At 39.7% G+C, this 12,764-nt stretch overlaps 1 protein-coding gene across 4 annotated transcripts in view; it reads right to left on the bottom strand.

Moving 5' to 3' along the window:
• NCK2 (NCK adaptor protein 2) overlaps nucleotides 1-10,353 on the bottom strand; it is a 125,248-nt gene extending 114,895 nt beyond the window's left edge. For all 4 annotated transcript variants that reach the window (XM_006029064.3, XM_025210521.1, XM_006029063.3 and 1 more), the window contains exon 1: nucleotides 10,255-10,353. The gene's annotated coding sequence lies outside the window, so the exon portion shown is untranslated. The remainder of the gene's footprint in view (nucleotides 1-10,254) is intronic.
• Nucleotides 10,354-12,764: the final 2,411 nt, after the last annotated feature.

Raw genomic sequence — 12,764 nt, 5'->3', positions numbered from 1 at the left:
CGGATCAGTATCGGCGGATATGGCTCATTAAAATTAAGCCATCAGTATTGGCTCAAAAATTCTCTATCAGTACACCCTAGACTTGGGGAGCAGAGCAGCCACCTTCTCTCAGAACTGCACTTTTCAAACATGCTGAGCTTAGGGTTGGAAGAAAAGGCTACTTACTGTAAAGCAAAGTTTTCCTCAGAAGCTAAAACCCCTGAAAAAGTCTAACACATTTAAGTTTTCTTTCAAGGAGGGACAGAAACAAGGTAAAAGGTTGGGATTAAACTGGCAGTTTGTAAGGTGTTCTATAAGCACCGTAGTTTGGGAAGCAGCAGGTCTGGAAACCACTAGCTGTTGTTGCCAGTAGGGTTCATAAACAGTGATCCCCACCTGCTCTGGTGTTTGACAGATCTAGACCTACTGCAAGAGAAAGGAAAATTCTGCTGTAAAAGTGTCATGTCAAATTAAAGAAAACATATCTTAGCAGTAATGAAATAGATAGTCGTGACATCTCTTTCTCCCTTTAGCTTCTGTTACAGGAAGGCAGCATTGATATTTAGTTTGTACTTCAAGGCCCATCAACTAGCAAGTTTGCTTCTGCAAAGGGAAAAAACGTGTGGCTAGAAGTTACTCCTACTCAAAATTTTATCTTTCCATCTTAGTGCTGCCCTACCAAGAGTACTGTCTCACCAGAAGCTAAAATTGAGAAAGTTAGTATAACAAAGTGCTTTCACTATGGAGTCATCTAACTCTGCTTAAAGCAAGTCACAATGGTACAATGTGCATGCCCTGTCTACACCAGTGACAGAACAGCAATAGCAAGACAAACTTTTGGAGTTAGAGAAGTGGTGTGGGGTTAATTTTTTTATTTTTAGAGTGCCGAAAGTATCATCATGCTTCAGGACATAACAGAAGTTTAAAACTGTATTTCCCTGGGGAAGGTTATTCTGTGTCTGCCTGCCGCAGGGTATCTTTTATCTTCCTCTGAAGCAAATAATAGGTTATAATAATCCTCTCTCTGACAGCGTACTGGGTTAGCTGGACCACTGATCTGATCTACAATGGCAATTCCTGGGTTGTCAGGACTATCAAAAGACAGAAGACCTGATTCTCAGCTGTAAGTGCTTTTAATTCAAGTTATCTTTTCGTCACCTCCTTAAGGAGAGAATATTTTTCTGACTGCAGCATTACATCGAATTCTAAGGGACTTGTCTAAGAGGATTCACACATATGTTTACCTTGATCCATATTTTAAACTTACTTTGTGGAACAGCTGGAGAATTCCACTGGTAATTCCGAGTTGACATAGACCTACAAACCAGTCCCACACACATAACAGTGGTAGTACACTCTTAAAGCAACAACCATCCCCTATGACAAGGACTACCCAACTTTGGAGCAGCTGAGGGCCAAACATGGTGCCTGTGCCTGGCAGCCCCCCTCAAAAATCTCCCCCACTACACTGGCCAAGGTGGCAGCGGCCTGCACATCCCACATGGGCAATAGGATTGTCATGCAGGTACCCCAAGATCCTGGGCTGCAGCAGCACACAGCCCACTAGCCCCCCAACCACATGGGCTGCGCAGGTGGTACCATGGGTTGTTCATTGCTATGCAGCAGTGGGCAAAACAGCCGCTAAGGCCCGGCTGCCAGCTGGATAACCCTGCCCTATGCAAACATCACCCTAATGAAAGATTCCTGCGGGAGATAGACAGAAGTACAGGAAAAGAAAACAGTAAAGGCTGGGCTATCTGGCATCTTATAAACCAGCGTGCTATACTAACCACCATACTGGCTTGCAAGATAAAGTGAAACCGGAAGTGTCCACCGTGGCACTTCCGGTTTCTCCGAGCCCCCATGGCTGGTGGCAAAGCAGCCTGCGCTGCTGAGCCCCCACAGCCCAGGGGCATAACAGGCTGTGCGGGGCCCGCCTCCCTGTCCCGTGGGGCCCACAGGGCCCGCGTGACGGGCAGCAATGTCGCAGGAGGGACGGAAGGATGCCCCAGATGCAGCAGGAGAAGCAGCGGCCCGGGCCGCTCAATTAACTGGCATATTTTGTTATCCAGCGTCCCCCATTACCAGGGGATGCTGGATAACAGAGCTTTTACTGTAGTTAAGTATTCTATACCCAGTGGAAGTTGCATTTTAAAATATGCTAAATTGATTGTTAATGTTACTATGTTCTGCTGTAAAGACAGTAAGCGGTTACTTCTGTTTTTTAAATTTCAATGTGTATGGATCTAAGAAGGTGTGGTAGCAACATTATATTGTTTCCTTAGTATGTAACAAACTACAAGGCATTGCATACATTTTTAAGCCTTGTGCACATATTTTATTTTATATTTATAGATATTTCCAAGTCACAGCTTAAAAAAATTACTATTACTTTGCTTTGGTGCTTGTTTTGCTTGGACACATTCCAAATAAAGCTTTGCATTGAAGCAAAGCAAAGTGATCAGCCCACTAAATTTCAATACAGAAGCATAGAAAATGTGATCTTCATATATTGAACACACTGCTGAATGCTACACATGAAAATGTATTACTCACCTCAAAAAACTCTCCATTGTTATAATTTGGTCATTTCACACATCAGTGATCAATCTTAGCAGGGCACATTCTAAAAGTCCACACATAATGATAAAGAATGAGACATACCAAAGGAAAATTAAAGCCCTTCCTTCATAAGCGAATATATTCACCCACAGATTTTTTTTTTTTTTTTTTTAAATACAAAATGACTTTTCCTATGCTTTTTGGTATGAAGCCAAAGAAACTGAAGACAGGAAAATGGCTGATGGGAAGAAGCAATGACTCAGCAATCAGAAACAGGATGAAGACAACAAGACTACTTTTAAAAAAACCTTAGTCAGATCCACACTTAATAACCACACACAGGCATTTAGAAATGAGGAATGCAAACATACTCAACTCTCAGCTTCTTAGGATAGGTTCAGTCAGGATGCCTTCTCTCCAACTTGCCTTCCATTTTCTGCTCAGTCAATTGCAGCTGAAAGGTTCAACCTGACACACACACCCCTCACAATCAACAACTGTAGCTCAAGCTAAAAAAAAACTCCAAGGCATACTTGACTGAGCACAAAAAAAAGAGCAGAAATTGTATATAACAACAAGGGCTTAAGTGAGGGAAATACCTTACAGGAGTTATGGAACTGAACACTTACTAGGTAAAAGATCACAAGTAGAGACTGGTCAGACGTTTTCCATCCAGCTGAAATGGTATATAACACGAAACAGTATATAGCACTTCTCTCAATTTAATGCAATGGTAATTTCTCCAACTGTATTTCCTGATGTCCCTTTTCATCCATGCCATTCCTTACCTCTACCTATATTCTAAAAAACTTCTTTTTGTTCTGGCAGGGCTGTCCAACTTCTGAGTTGCTAGAGGCCACATGTTGCCCGGGCTCCCCGAGAACCCCCTTCACCCATTGTACAGCAAACGCAAGCTCTCCCACACACTAGCTACCATATGAGCAATGCAAGCCCCACCTGTTTTTCTCCCTGCTGTGTGTGTAGCAGGCTCAGCAGACCCCTTTCCTGCCGCATTTTCCTGCTCCAGAGAGCCACCAGCCACTGCAGGAGCAAGGGCAGGAGTGGTGGCCAGACAGAAGCCTATGGACTACACAATAACCCTTTGCAGGCTGCATACAGCCCATGGGCTGCTGATTGAATAGACCTGTTCTATGGTGTTCATCTAATTTACACCTCAATCCTGCAGCCTTTTCTACATAGCATTATTTTTTTCTTATACTAATAAGAAGCCCCACTGATTTTAATAAGTTTTAGTTCAGATGCAAGAAAATATTCACAAACAGAAGACTGCAGAAAGCAAGCATTACAGAAGAAAGACTGCTCTAGAGGTGCATAAAGTGCCATACAAAGGCCACAGCTTTCAATCAACAAAGCAAGCAATCAGCTGAGGTTCACCCTACTGAGGCACTACCCCACTTAGTAAAATAAGACCATAAAACCAAAGTAAATATATTTTCATCCCAGTTCTACGTACTATAAGAAATAGCTGCTTCAGTGGTGCTGCAGTGCTCCTATTAACTAGTGGCTTCCCAGCAGGGCCTCGTTCAACTGCCTTCAGCCACAATACAACTTTCAGAAGTGACTTACTCAGAACATCTCATTCAAAGCTAACTTACATTGCCAATCTACTATCAGCCTCAAGTCACTCATGTTAAAGCAGAGAAAAAGGAGATGACAAAGGGCTGAGGGAGGGGAAAAAAAGGATGGGACACAATGTTTTAAAAAAGTGGACTAGAATAACAGACCATATAATCAGTAAAGAAGAAAAGACAAATAGCAACAGCAATGGGACAAGGGAATACAAGTAAACCATGGACACATTACCAAACTCTCTACATGTTTACTAAGTATACACTTTATTTCATCCTTCAAGTTTTAATGAAGATACCAAACAGTACTGTACACAGGACAAGCACCTGGGGAACCCCAACTGATACTTCCTCCCAGTTAGACTGGAATTTAGACATTGAAGACTATTTTTTAGCATGATTTTCCAACTAGTTATAAATCTGCCTGACAGTAGTTTCATCTAGACTGTACTTCATTAACTTACTTATGCAAATGTTATGGAAACAAACAGACTTAGGGGCGCACCAACAGAGATTTTTGGGACCAATACTGATATCCGATCTTTACAGAGGTTTATCAGTCTATACCGATCCAATTTCCGATATAGCATGGAGAGCTGCCTCCAGCTGGTAGCTCCATTGCAGTGCAAGGGGACAGGGGAGGGCAGATCAATCCCCCTGCAGTGAAGGAGGGGACAGAAGCAGGGGCAGGCGCTGCCCAGCTGAGGCAGGGTGTGGTGCAGGACAGAGCCACAGCTCATGGGGGAGGGGCTGGGGGCACAACTCCCGTTGCTGCTTGCACCTCAGCAGTGCACAGAGGGGGCATGTGCCCCTGGATCTGCGTAGAGCAGGGCAAGTGGCTTGCAGTTGCGAGCTGGAGCCGCAGCTGCACCAGGCTCAGGGCAGGGGCTACAGAGGGGGCTGCAGCCACCCCAAAATTTCACTGTAGCTCCCTTCCAAAGCTGCCGCCACCATGCACCCAACAGTCCCAGCTCAACGCCCCACCTCCACCCATGCGCCAGGAAGAGCCCGGGCTGCACCAGGCACATAGGGGTGCTGGGAGGGAGCTATGGCAAAATTTGGGGTGGCTGCATCCTCCTCCGTAGCCCCCGTCCCAAACCCAGCCCCCAGTGAGAAGAGTACAGCACAGCCCCAGCTCCAGCCCACACCCCACCCCGCACAGATCTGGGGCCGCACACTCCACTCCCCTTCCCCCCCCCCCAATCAACAACCCACATTTTCTCTGCCTCAAGACAGACAAGTGTACCCTTTTTCAAGGACAAGTTCCCTTATACCACTTTTTGGCAAAAGTTGCAATACCTTGTAATTAAATATGGAGGGCCCAGGAATAAAGACTCAATAGGTATATGCTAGAGAGAATCATTGAACAAGAACATAATTTTAAACCATGTGAAGAGTAAAAGGACAAAAAAAACCCCAAAAACCCTTCAGATTACCTGTCACAGCCCAAACCAATATTCAATTAATGTTTTAGACTGACAGGATATGGGGAGGGGGAAATCACAAAGAAGAAAGAGAATCACTCACTTAATCATCTAGCTTTACAATGGCTGTAGCAATGTATATACATCTATTAAAGGGCAAGATGAAATGCAACTGAAACATTAACTACAGCACACTAAAACCACATGAGATTTCTTCCTTAATTTACATATGGATCCCTGCTAACATATCAATAGATGCCATAACTAAAGCATTAAAACAATCACTTTGTTTTAGGTGCAGTTTTTCCCTTAGTCTCCCTACCTACCACAACCCAACATCAAACTTTTTCACTATTTTTCATAATTGAAGAATCAGCCTCTTGACAACTCCATTAGCCTTTGAATAAAAATTCTTGTATGCCCCCCCTTTTTTCTTTTCCTTTTACATTTTTTGTACTAAACGTAAAGTTTATATGTATACTAACCATTATATAAGTTACCCCACACCTAGTGTGGGCATCTTGAAGGACAACTCATAACATTTTCATCTACAATAAGATATCAAATTCATTTTCACTACATAAAGTTGAACCAGTATTGCAAAATTGCTGAATCTCAGTTCTGTGCTAACACAAAAAAACTCATAGCTAGTATTCTATTTAGTAGATTATCACATGGCTCACTTTTTTTCCCCTCCTTCACAGCATAAGCAGCATTCAGTGTACCAAAATAACTGAAGCCTTGTAATTTTGCAATGAGTGGCCTCCCAAAATACAGCAATGCTTGAAAATTGGTACCTAAACTGGTATTTTGATTCCTACACAATTTCTTCTTTATTCCATTAGGTCTTATCGTCGTACATATTATACATCTCACGTGACAATATATTAAGAACTCCAACATCCACCCTCAGGTAAGTTTAGGGCACATCTACGTAAGACACTACTGCATAATGATTACTATGCATTTATTTAATACTTGTATAAGCAAGTACTAAATAAATGCACAGCAACCAGTTACTGCTCAGCACCGGCAAATGTCTCAAGTGATGCTACTGTGCAGTAGCCTAACAACACTGCACAACAGGCTATTAACATCGTCTGTGCTGTGATGTACCACTGCACAGTATTATTCAGCTACTGCGTAGTAAGCATCTCGTGTAGATATGCCCACAATTTGCAAGGCATACCCGTTACATGTGAAAGAGACCCTGGCAAGTTGGAAATTAAGACTGCCACCTGAAAAGTTCTCAACCGTAGTAGATAAAAAGTTCCCACTTAACATAGCTGAAAGTGAATGAGATTAAATGGGGTAAAGATCTCTTTTTTTTTCCCCCCCAATTTGTTTATTTTGGTATTTGTTAATACTTTATGAAGTCAGGTTTCCCAGGTGTTGATGGGCAGCTATATCTAGTACATGATACCTGCATTTAAACACTACCACCACTCATGTATTGCTTCTAAATATCCACAGAGGAAAGTTCCCCTCTTTCCCCCCAAAAACCCTTCAAGATGTAGGGCATCAACAACAGTGCAATAATAAAAGTAAAAAATCAGAAAGTGTGTGAGTGCTTACAGAAAAATTCTATTTTTTTAAATATCTGAAGAACTTACTTTAGGATAATGAGATAAATACTTTTGGAAATTAGCCTAGTTAAAAAAAGAATGGTAATTGGCAGCATCCCCTTAATTCACCGGCAGAAATGAACACACATTCAGTTATCTGTCAGTTTCAATTCACATTAGGAAAAAGTGTGAATATTCGAAAGTAAATAAGAAACAGTCCCGAGGGAAAAAAGAACATCATATATGTTTCTTTAGACCTCATTTTAGAAATGGGGAAGCTTCAGGAAAGCTTTCCCATCTAGCTATAGTGAAGAGGAAGATGATCACAATCTCCTTGGGTTCTTTATAACCCTCTGGCTGAGAACCATAGTTTACCAAATTTAACAATTAAAGCAGAGTCTAGGAAGTTAGCTTAACATCAGCCATCAGCATTTATGAGATCCTGCTTAGAATACAGTTCAAACAACTATGACAAATACAAACTCTTTACATTTAAAACCATTATCTGAGACTGATGAACCAACCTGGGTTGTATAGTAACTGAAAAATGGAAACTGGCTCAAACAATACTCCTCCTCTCTCATCCAGATCAAACATGCAACTGTAGCGTGTAAAGAAGCCCCAAGTTTAAGAGTGATTTTGCAGGGCAAGAAAAAAGAAAAAGAAAGAAAACAGAGCCCAGTCCATACCTAGGTATTTCTACCAAGTTACTTGCATTAGAATTACACCAACCTGAGACTCTGGAGTGGCTGAACTTTACCAAAACTATGTAACCTCATTCTTATCTTGCAATAATAGTACAACCTACTGAAACCTGAGCTGTTTTTATGATCATGAACAATGGCTAAATGCAGTTCTGAAAAAAAAATTCAGATATTTTTATAAGACCCTGTATGAACAACAACTAGTTGTTTTGTTTTGTTCTTTAATTACCATGTGAGCATACTCATTAAGTATCCAGCTCTGTAAGCGGTCTCACTGATTTAATGGAACAGCTCTAGAATGGCATAATTTACAAATGATACAGAACCTAGCTGAATACAAGTTAGCTACTTGAACTTCAGGTAGAAATAGGTTAACATACAATTTAACGTACATGCCTTTACAAGTTAAAAATGCATTAATTTAAAAAAAAAAATACAACCTAGAAGGTTTAGTCTTTAATCCTGCAAAAATGTACATGCACTTATTTTTACATTTTGTAAAAAAACAATTCACTATTACAGGGCATAAAGTTAAACATAAGCTTAAGCCTTTGCAGGAACAAGTGTGTTGCTTTCTCATTAGGATAGAAACAATAAAGAAAAAAAAAAGAACAATGTCCTTGATAAAATAAATTCAACCATGGTAACAATCATCCAGCTTCCTAAACCTTAAGGGAAGAAGAAAACAGGAAAACTTGGAGAAAATAAATATCCAAGCTTTCACAAAAGAAATATGAAAGATCAAAAAAAAAAAAAACAGCTAAGAACAAGAGAAATAGGACAGCACCATATTTATCTGAATCCAAGACCAAGCTTTTCCACCATTCTACATTTGGGGGGGGGGGGGGGAGAGAGAAGAGATCCTCATCTTAGATTTAAGCACCAGCCCAGGGCAGGTGGCAGCTGTGATTCAGAGCCTGCCCGAGGCCAGGGCTGTTGCCACCACTGCTGCCTGTAATGTGGCAGCTGGGGAACCATAGGAGAGACTGCACAGTGCGAGGGGGTAGCACCAGAGCCACCACATAGGATATGTGGTATCAGGACAAGGAAAGCTGGGGGCGTAGAATGAAGGAGGGACAGGCACTGAGGGAGGCAAACAACAGGGGGAAGGGAAGTGGCTGGGGGACAGGCAATGAATTAAGATAACCCTCCATACTATGAACATGGAAAAATTTTAAATGTATAACAAATGTATAATTTTGCATGTATAAAGTCTACTATTGCAAGGTTGCCTTACATTCAGTCATCTTGGATTTGGATAAATACAGTAGTAAAAGTAAAAAGTCCACAGACTTGTTAAAAAAAAAAAAAAAAAGCTTAAACATGCCCCAATAGACAAAAGTGTTCCTTTAGAGTATGATTATACGATTTATCATTATGATTCCATATGAATTCCTGAAGAGCCTGAGAGAGATAAAGATTGGTCATCTGCTGATGTTTGTGCTAAACACAAGCTTTACTACAGCTCACTTTTAAAAAATACAACTCGCAGCCCTTCTACAGACATCTCATTACATCATTCTTAAATTAGGTCACTCAGAGCCCTCAATACTGGAAATTTAAGCCTTTTAATGTAATGCAGCAAGTCATTCAGTGTCAAATGGAGGACAGATCCTTTATTATAACATTAATTATTAGGTATATTGATGTTAGTTTCCTTCTGTACTGACATTAAGTGAAATTCAAAATGTAATGTGAAACATCCTCAATACAAATATTTCTATGTTCATCAGTGTTAACAAATTCAGAGTGTCTACAAAACCTGACAGCATAAACACTGAGCACAATAAACAGGCAGCATTCAGTAAGTTTGCACTTTTAGCGTACATCCCTTTCAGTATAAAGATCTCACAATAAACTGTTACATCTAAAAACACAATGTAGATACTTTGGTATTCAACACTGATGCTTAAAAATCTCACTGTTTTCCATTAACAGCCGTTATGCTCTCTCTCATTTCTCCACTATTTGAGACAAAAAACATTTATACCATCAACCTGTATAAAAATGCCATGCAACTGCACATACCCTTGGCAATATTTACGGAGAAACCATATCTTAAAGAAACGTCTAACAAAGTTACCACAATTTGAGGGAATCTGTGCAAAGCAGACTGACTAAATGCAGCCTAAAACTTCAAACTATAAAACAAATGAAAAAAGGAAAACTGCAACTAGCATCCAACAATCTGTAGCTCTAAATTAGTCAGCATAGGAAGACAACACTTTTAACTAATAAAGGATGTGAAACTCTACAATAAAATGTAATTACTACTGTAAGGCAGTGAACTACCATACAATACTATGTTGTGAAGTACTACAACCCAAAGTTATGCATCTGTACTATGTACATTTTCTAAAGTCAGTACATACAGATGTTTACACAAGTTTATAAAACTTAGTAGCTTGGGATAAACCAAAACACTGCCTACCTTCCAAACTCCCTGATAAATGTGCGCGCACACAAATCACTGGTGGTTTTTTTTCATCTGAGTCTAGCTTCTTACTTTTTCTTCTCAATTGCACTAGTCCTGATGTACAAACATAAAAAAAAAATAGTAGTAAGGAAACGGTCACATCAAACATTAAATGTTAAAACATTTGCTTCTTCATATGGTTTTGTTAGGAGACAGATTTAGAGGTACTAAATGCATTTGCAATACTATATGAATCTATGCACTACTTGGAAATAAAAAAAAAAGTCTTAAAAGTAAAATGTAAATACCTGGAAACCACAAATCTTCCTCCAAAATCTTCGCTCTACTGTACTCAGCATTTTTTCAAATTAATTTTATAAATTAATTTTGGAAAAATGCTGAATTAATTTTTATGAAAGGTCTTCTTTTCCCATCTTTAAGCCAACGAATTCTACAGTAAATTTTACCAAATTGCATGGCAATGGTAACTTGTAGGTGTCTGTGTTTCCACTCCAGAGATTCCAGAATGCTTGGCACATCATCATTCAGTAGTTGTGAAATTTAATAACCCTTATAGTATGTTTGGAGGTACAGCATACATCCAGGAAAATGAACATGTGGTTTGTCATCATGACAGCTTAACAAAGTGCAGTTCCAGAATGTAGTGTACAGCCACGTGTCCTGCCTTTTCCACTGAAAGGCTGAAAGATTCTTCACTCAGCGCCATACAAAACAGCATCAGCACTTCACCCAAGCACTGAATTTCTTTAGAACAGCATTAATTTACACTGGCACTGGATACTAACAAGACATATACAGAAGGTGAAACAGAAAACTTCTCAGCAGAACACACCACTCTCAGAAGAATAGGAAGAGGAGACATCATCTCAGCAAAATGAAAGGTGACCAGTGCTTGCTCAGCATGTGGATTTTCCCCCAGAAAGTAGCCTCATTAATTCAACAACTCACTTCATTGGTGACTCTTGAAATGCTTAGATATCCCCAACAAAAGGTACTATGGAATTTCCAAATAAATTATTAGAGATATGGAAAATTAATATATGCCTAATTTACTCCAGCATTTTTTATTGGATATAATGTTAGCTTCCTGTCCTGAGCTGCTCTACTTGTACAATAGTAGTGCGATATCAAAACAATTGCTGTATTTTATCAGTGAATAAAGCTTTAGAGAATCATGAAGTCATGCTTTACATAATTTTTAAGTGCTTTGGAACCACACAGAATGAAGGCCTCTAAAAAATAACAGCCAAGAAATCCCCTACTTCAATAATATATATATAAAATGAATATATTCCTATAAAGTCATGATTTTTCAGTTCTATATAAAAGATTATGCCTGATTTTAAAAATCTTCCTCCTTTCCTAATCAGGAAGGTTGCTTATCTCCCATTAATGGCCACTTTTAGGAATCATTCAAAGATGGTACAAGCTGAAAATTCAGTTTTTGTGGGTTTTTTTACTTTTTTTAAGGACTGTCATAGTTGGTACCTTTCAGCAGTAAAATGCTAACAGACATCAGTTTCTTATTACAATATAAGCAGCAAGAAACATCTCACTAGCTCCCTTCATCTTTCCTTAGACGTATCTAACTTGGAATGACTACCCATGCACGTGTCAGACTGACAAAAAGCCACCTGTAAAAAGAGGCTGATGCTTTTGCTTAGGAAAGTAGCTAACTCCATCCTGTGGGAGAAGCTGCTATCAGCTGAGAAAGTGGAAAGTACCTCCCCATACACTACAAAAGAGGACAGGATTTAGTTCATCTGCTATACTGAACCCAGCCCTCAGTTTCATCCATTCACAAATATTCCAAAATATGTAGTCCTTTCACCACTGAAAAAAAAAAAAATATACAGCAGATTATCTGCATCCCCAAAACATTAAATATCAAACTTTTTTTTTTTCTGATGAGGGTTTATCACCATCCCCTTCTACTAAAATGTTGGCCAACCAAGATATCCTGGCTGTTTGCTAGAACATAGTACTAACCATTAATACCTTATAACACCCACCCCCCATTTTAAGTGCATTTAAGTTTTTTCAACCCAGACATTAAATTAATACAAAATAAATGAAACCTTACATTTACTGCATATAGCAGCATTCTTTGGAAAACCTACAATGTTTTCTCTTACACGTGGCCCTCTCGAATTTTACCTACTCTATTATTTTTACACTGACTTCCACCCACTAAAAAAAAAAAAAGGAAAGAAAGAAAGGAAATCTCAGAACTTTTTCTGTCGCTCTGGGATGGGGGGGGGGGGAGGGACACGACATTCTGGCAAATGTCACAATTCCGAGCTCCAATTAAACAGAAGTTTTCATGATATAAAATAAATATTTCTGAAATGTTACTACAAGCAATTGGATCACCCTACGTTACTGCTCCTGGAATGGTTTTTAATTAACAGGTTTGGTATTCTCTCTAGACAAGATGTCTTCTTCCTCACTTGAATGTATGAACTTGTAACAGACTACTCTATCTTAAAATTTTGCATCCTGCT

The sequence above is a fragment of the Alligator sinensis genome, unplaced genomic scaffold (genome assembly GCF_000455745.1).
Source record: "Alligator sinensis unplaced genomic scaffold, ASM45574v1 scaffold335_1, whole genome shotgun sequence".
In the NCBI taxonomy this organism is placed as follows: Eukaryota; Metazoa; Chordata; order Crocodylia; family Alligatoridae; genus Alligator; species Alligator sinensis.
The sequence above is the reverse complement of the archived record's forward strand: the minus strand, read 5'-3'. Positions and strand labels throughout refer to the sequence as shown.